The 7524-nt window shown below is 39.7% G+C and overlaps 1 long non-coding RNA gene and 1 other non-coding gene across 2 annotated transcripts; both read right to left on the bottom strand.

Annotated features, from left to right (window-relative positions):
• Positions 1-1797: 1797 nt before the first annotated feature.
• Positions 1798-7189, bottom strand: LOC103277823 (uncharacterized). The gene is made up of 2 exons (XR_010002891.1): positions 3586-7189; positions 1798-1932 (listed from the first exon to the last, which is right to left on the bottom strand). It is a non-coding gene; the product is annotated as an uncharacterized LOC103277823 (long non-coding RNA).
• Positions 4333-4518, bottom strand: LOC134297269 (small Cajal body-specific RNA 16). Its single transcript, XR_010003997.1, has one exon. It is a non-coding gene; the product is annotated as a small Cajal body-specific RNA 16 (non-coding RNA).
• Positions 7190-7524: the final 335 nt, after the last annotated feature.

The raw sequence follows: 7524 nt of genomic DNA, 5'->3' as shown, positions 1-7524 counted from the left end.
GCCAGCTATGGAACAATTTGGTGGCAGTGACATTGAAACAGATTTCTTTTGGTACCATGTTGTTCCAGTAAGAAGTCCATGAAGGAATTACATGAGTAAAGCTAATTGATCCCTTGGTACACCATTCTCAAAGATTTCTTCCTCTGTTCTTCTAGTGCAGATGAGAAAGCCTTATTGACAACTGTTGTCAGGTTCTGGAGCTTCCAGAGACTAGACTGGCACTCTTCTTGCTATATTTCTGCAGGCAGGTAAACACCTTTTTATTTCAGGCGGCTTTTTAAAACTAGGAAAAATTGGGCCTTGTATAATGCCTTGGTTGTCTATTTGTTGCTTTCTTTTTCATGTTTAAATGGCTTTAGCTTTTCTGATACTTAACATTTTTAATTTTTTGCATGTTCCTATTTAGTTGTACATTACCCTTGTTAGCCACCTTGAATCCTGAACTGGGGAAAAATCAGGATAATAAATATAGCAAGGCATAAATTCTTACCTCTTGGCTTCATCATGCATCACAAGCACAGTTTATGATGGTGATTCAAAAATAGTTGGTTTATGGCCCTCAGGAGCAAATTACTTTGAATAATGCCATTAAACATGCAGGGATCAACTGAAAAGCATGTGATTTTAGGCAAGTACAAACACTGCCAACTGTTTACACCAGAATGACCATTATATAATATAAACAAGATTACACAAACAGTCCAACCATATCCCAGCTATTTACTAAGATTAAGTATTCTTCAGGACATATTAGCTAAGGCTAATAGAGTTAAAAGAGACCCCGTGGACCATCTAGTGTAGCCCTCTGCTATGCAGGAAATGCACAATCAAAGCACCCCAACAGATGGCCATGCAGCCTCTGTTTAAAAGTTTCCAATGAAGGAGCTCCCACCACACTGTGAGGCAGAGTTCCACTGTTGAACAGCTATTACAGTCAGGAAGTTCTTCCTAATGTTCAGGTGGGATCTCTTTTCCTGCAATTGAACCCACTGCTCTGAGTCCGGGTCTCCAGGGCAGCAGAAAACAAACCTGCTACCTCTTCTTTATGACATCCTTTCATATGAATTTCTAGTGCACAGCATTACATATCATCTACACACTGTACCCCTTCATTTCTTTTTTCCCCCCATTCCTTTTCGATTGTTTTACTGATATTGTTGATTTATTGTTGTAAATTTGTGTTTTTGTTTTGATTTTATATTGTGATGTTGGGCAAGGCCCCATGTGAGCCACTCCGAGTCCCTTCGGGGAGATGGGGCGAGGTACAAGAATAAATTATTATTATTATTATTATTATTATTATTATTATTATTATTATTATTATTATTATTATTATTCCTCTTCACTTTAGTTAACAGGCAGATATTTAAACTAAGAAATTAAGGTGCTCATAATTCAAAAGAGAGCACTGCCAGAAAGTTGATGTTTCTCCAGACTCTAGAAAATGACTGTATAAAAGCCACAATGATCGGTCTACTGCTTGTTTTTGGTACAGCTACCTATATTATGAAAACCATCACATTAACAATTCCTGGAATGCAGTAACAAACAGTTACTCAAACAAGAAGAGGCACAAAAGAATAGAGTACATCATTTTGTTAGCTTCTTCTCCCTCTGGTGGTAGAATAAGATGCTACATTTAGCCTGATGTGACAGTGTACATAGTTGCCGCATCAAAAATGGCGACAAACAAGAATAATGAAAATACCTTATTTTTTGGGGAAGGGGGTGCAATTCATAAATCTAAAAATTGAGAAGTGTGTGTTTTTATAAAAAATTAAGAGACACAAATCGTGGTAATATTTGAAGATTAGCTTTTAATTAAATTGCTATGACTAAACCAGAATTACATCAGAAAAAGACATCACAAAGGAATATGATGATGGTCTTCTCAGTGCAGTACCTGATGCTTGCTTTCTGATCAATGTTTACCTGGAAAGTGAGAGACAATGAGGAAATATAAAAATCTGAAAATTCCCCCAGCTTTTAAAAAAGAGTTACCTGCCTTTCTCAGTTAACCCTGGTGATTTTATTCATAGTGTTCAACACAAAGAGTTACCAACCACGTCCTACATTTCTAAATTACTGATCTGAGCTTGTTTATGGACTGGCAGTTAGGCCAGTGATTTATTCAGAGACACTGTAAGTAACCCGACCTAAGAATGGATAATTCTACTAAAATCTCAGCATTGGGTTTAGCAGGGTGACTGATGCAGAATTTAAAAAAAGGCAACAAAAAGAGGCAAAGTCAGAACTGAGCAGCTATAGCCTCATCTGTGGATTCCTGGTCCCATACATGAGTCATTGAAATCTCACAACCCAATACAGTTTGAGAAACTGCTGCCATGCAAACCCTGATTTTCTTTTTATATACAGCAACTGAACAAAAATATAGTAGTAAGGGCAAGTTAGCTGAGTCTTTGACATCTCTGGGTTATTTGTGCTTGGGTCATTTTAGTCAAAGCCTCTAATCAATGATTCCCTGGCCACTCATGATAAGTTGCATGTGCACAACATTTCTGATTAGCAGATGCTCTGGAAACGGATCCAGACTTTGAGGAACAATGTTGGCCACCTTTACAGAGGCATTCCAAGACTGCACACAAGGGCTCCCTGCGCCAAGGTGGCCAGTTAGTTTACCACTCTATTAACAAAGGTAAACAAAACTAATATGCTACCTATGTAAGGACAGAGTGTGTAGCTCAAACTGCCCTAATACTATTGCTTATTTCCACTCCTTGGGAAAACATTATCCCCCCAAAATCTCTAATAACAAGATAACCACAACATATCTCACATTCAGGCTTGACATACACATTTATTAAGAGATTTTATTCCCAATATAGGCATGCAATTATTCTTCACCTTCCAGTAATTCAAACAATATCTGTTGTGTGAATTAGTTGGCATCCTTAAATGAAACAGGCAACACTACATCCTATCTGTATATATCTACTCTCTTAAAACTTACTGATTTTAAGTTAAAAAAGAAATTATTCCAATCATGTATTAGAGTGATACTATCAGCAGTATATCTATGTCAAACCTTGAGTTTCTTAAGATCATAATTATAGTGCTATCATTCCACATTAACTGCCATAGCAAAGATCTGTGGAATTTTGAAGTTTGTAGTGTAGCTATGCCCAAGAGCTCTATGGCCAAGACTCCTAAATACTCCTCCATGAACTGCAAATCCCAGGACACCATACAATGCAACATGGTAGCTAAAGTGAATATCATATTATGACAGTGTAGAGTGACAGAGCCCTTTCTTTATAAGCATGGTTGAGATAACATGTTCCACAACTTGATTAATGTAGAATAAGGAAAAGAACAAAGGCGTGATAACATATTAACTGATAAAACATAAAAAACACAATACATCAATAAGTCAGGTGGCACTGCAAGAGAGCTATAGTGCACATAACAATAACAACAATAATATAAAAAACTTTATTTATACCCCGCCCTCTTTCCACAGAGGGACTTGTGGAGGTTGGCTTTTCCCCAAGCTTATAGTGCAGCTGAGAAACATAATGTTTAGTTCTAATGAAATTTAGGACCTAATATGAACTATGAATTCACCTGTATGCATCCAGAATATCCCCAGGAAGATCTGAAAGACATGGAATGCACCTATAAGGCATAGAGTTTATATTCATTTTCTGCTCCTTTATCCTTTATATCATCAGCACCTATGATAAATACAATGTGTATCTTGACAGAGTTTCATTCTAACTTCAAGCAAGGAATGTTCAACATACCAATGTAAACTACACTAATGCAAAATTTTCATATTTAAAAGAAAAAAGTATGTAAATTCTAACGAGAGAAATCACAAGGCCAATTCTCTGCAATTTTTATGCATGGCCTTCTTGGACAAGCCTAAAATAATTTGAAACTGTCAGAGTTTAAACAGCATAAGTAACATCATACACTGAAGACTAAATATACTTTGTTGTACTACTAAGTGAACAAGAAGAAGTTCAACTACCACTTTCTCCTCTACAGGGTGGTCTACATCATATTCAGGGATGTACGTCAGCTTCTGAATGCAACCTGTCCTATGTAGTGCAGGCAATATTTATATGCCTCACTCCTGGGACAACTGAAAAAAACCTTTTGATTCCCCCCTACTCTGGTGCTTTTGGTTAAACCGAAGGGGATTCAATGAGCATGGGCACAATGGAAAACTAACAGAAAAAGGAATTGATCCCTTACCTGAAAGCAGCTCCCTGTGATTAGCCCCTACCTTATATTTTAAAGAACTCAAATCTTTAAATATCCAGACAAAACAGACTGTAGTAAAAATTTCTGTAGAAGCCAGATTAGACGTGTATGCAGTATCATACATGATCATCAAAATACTGGTAGAATGTTCACACCTGCTACTGCATAGGGCAGACCCCAGGAAGGAGTGTGCCAGTTTTCTTTTTTATCTAGGGCAAGGTTCAGGTTAGCAGGTATAAGGCTGGGTCTCAGGAAGTCCAGCTACACAGTAACCATTTCCCAGCCCACACTTTGCAGTGAACATCATTGTGTTCTTAACATAAAAATTTGAAGACCATAGCTCTGCATAATTTGGATGCATTACCTCACTAGATATCCAGCAGTCCTAGAAAGTAGAGTTGGCATGTTCACACGTAAGGAGGCTTCACCCTAGGAATAACTCCAAAATTAGATAAACCAAGTTGCAGCACAGATAAAATCACATTTGACAGAAATGCTCACCCTTTAAATATAGAACAACATACATAATGCCAACATATACACATTCTTTCAGAGCTACAGGAGGGGAAATGTTTTCCCATTATTAAAGGGAATGATCTCCATCACCTGCTGCTCTGAACTTATAGTCCTTCTGTGAAGTTCCTTTGGAGGCCTTTAAACAGGGGATGGATGGAAATCTGTCAGGGATGCTTTGGTTGTGCTTTCCTGCATGGCAGGAGATTGGACTAGATGGCCCCTGGGGTCTCTTCCAACTCTATTATGCTATTATTCTAACTGAGAGAAAGAAGTTGATAGCATCAAATGACTTTGCTACTTAGGCCATGCATCTGAGAATGTAGGCTTAGTCTACAAAAGCTGCTGCTACAGTAGAGTCTCACTTATCCAACATTTGCTTATCCAACATTCTGGATTATCCAACGCATTTTTGTAGTCAATGTTTTCAATACATCATGATATTTTGGTGCTAAATTCGTAAATATAGTAATTACTACGTAGAATTACTGCATATTGAACTACATTTTCTGTCAAATTTGTTGTGTAACATGATGTTTTGGTGCTTAATCTGTAAAATCATAACCAAATTTGATGTTTAATAGGCTTCTCCTTGATCTCTTCTTATTATCCAACATATTCACTTATCCAACATTCTGCCGGCCCGTTTATGTTGGATAAGTGAGACTCTACTGTACTAACATCTCTCTTTTTCTGTTAGGTCGCAAAGGTGGTACAATATCCCTTTGCATACCTTAGTTCCTTTTAATCTTAATAGGGCACACTGGTATTTTGAAATTGGGATGACATAGAGTAATAATATTAATAATACATTTTATTTAATACCCGCCTTTCCTGGTGGCTATACTCCCAAATCAAGAATGGAAAACGGAATGTTGGTGGACAGGAAAAGAGATTTAAAGTTGGTCTTAAGGCCAACCTTAAAAACTGGGGCATAGACATCGAGAACGGGGAAACTCTAGTCCTTGAGCGTTCTAACTAGAAGTCAGTGGTGACCAATAGTGCTGTGGAATTTGAAAAGGCACAAATGGAGGGAGAAACGTGCCAAGGGAAGGCTCGTTAAGCCAACCTTGACTGGGACTGCCTTCTACCTGGAAACTGATGTCCTCACTGTGGAAGACCATACGGGTCAAGAATAGGTCTCTACAGTCACCTACGGACCCACCGCCAAGACCCTACACTTGGAAGACCATCATACTGGGCCACAGGTGATCACCTATGACGACGACTCTATTTTGATTTGGTCAGGCCTTATCAGGAATATGGAGTTAAGTTTTGAGCACTACAATTCAAGATGGATATTTACAAGCTGAAAGGTGTCGAGAGAAGAGTGACCAAAATCATCTCCACAGTCAAGACACTACCATTGGAAGGCCATCCTACCCGGACAACAAGGGATCTCCTAAGTAAACAAGCAATATTGAAATGCAGTAATTTAAAAGCAAATAAAGACAAACTTAACTTAATGTAACATTATTCAGCTGTATATAAAAACAGTTTTTAAAAAAGAACATTTTTTAAATTGTCAGTTGCTTCAGAGTTCTGGTGAACTGAGCAGGGTTTTACATTTTTATCTATGTTAGGGTTCCTCAAACTTTTTAAGCAGAGGGCCAGTCCGCAATCCTTCAGACTATTGAAGGGCCAAATTATCATTTTAAAAAAAACGAACAAATTCCTATGCACACTGCACATGTCTTATTTGTAGTGCAAAATCAACAACAACAACAACAATGAAAGAACAATACAATATTTAAAAATATGAACAATTTTAACAAACATAAACTTATCAGGATTTCAATGGGAAGTGTGGTCTTGTTTCTGGCCAATGAGATAGTCAAGTTAATTAGGACTGTTGTTGTTGTGTGCCTTCAAGTCATTTCAGACTTTGGGCGAGCCTAAATCTAAAACTGAGGGCCAGGGCCGGATAAATGACCTTGGAGGGCCGCATCTGGCCCACGTGCCTTAGTTTGGGGACCCCTGATCTATGTATTTTAACTATGCTGTACCCCACCTCGAGTCCTGAGGGGAAGTAAGTGAGAAAGTTTTCAATTACTACTGCGATTATGACTACTATTATTGGTCTTTGAATTATGTGAAAGGGGGAGCCTCCATTTTAAATCAATTATATAACCAGGCATGGGAAAACTTGGGCCTCCAGGTGATTTGGAGTTCAACTCCCACCATTCCTAACAGCCTCAGGCCCTTTCCTTTCCCCCCTCAGCCGCTGGAGGGCCCAGGTTTCCCCATGTCTGGTATAAACCAACCTCAGCAGCGCCCTAGCCCTGGTTCCGCTGCGGGTCAAGATCAGCATGAGGGGGAATGAAGGCCTGAGCGCCAAGGCCTCCGCTCCTGGGCCAGGCCGCCCTTTAGGGTTTCTATAGAAACGAAGAGGCTTCCTTCCTCCCCCCTCCCTCCCTCCTTCCCTCCCGCCGCGCGCCACTCTCGCCCCTGCCTCCAACACTGCCTTCCTCGTCGCCGCGCGCCTCCGCCGCCTCTGGATCCAAAGGAGGATCACGCACGCAGGGAGCTCACATGAAGCGGAAGTACGTCATCCCCAGTCAGGCGGAGAATGCATGCAAGCAGGAAGCATTATATACGCCGGCACCTCGGACTTTCTGAGTTCACAGTAGATTGTTATAGCTCTACGTTCCACTCGGGATCGCTGTATTTGCCCTTGAGGGAGAGAGCCTTTACAGTCCTCAGCCGGTGAGCTCTTGGGCCCAGAATCCAAGGAGATGTTGCTGTCGGTGTTAAAGGAGACTACAGAGCTATCATAGAGCC

Source organism: Anolis carolinensis, chromosome 2 (assembly GCF_035594765.1).
Source record: "Anolis carolinensis isolate JA03-04 chromosome 2, rAnoCar3.1.pri, whole genome shotgun sequence".
In the NCBI taxonomy this organism is placed as follows: Eukaryota; Metazoa; Chordata; class Lepidosauria; order Squamata; family Dactyloidae; genus Anolis; species Anolis carolinensis.
This window is presented reverse-complemented; position numbering and strand designations above follow the sequence as displayed.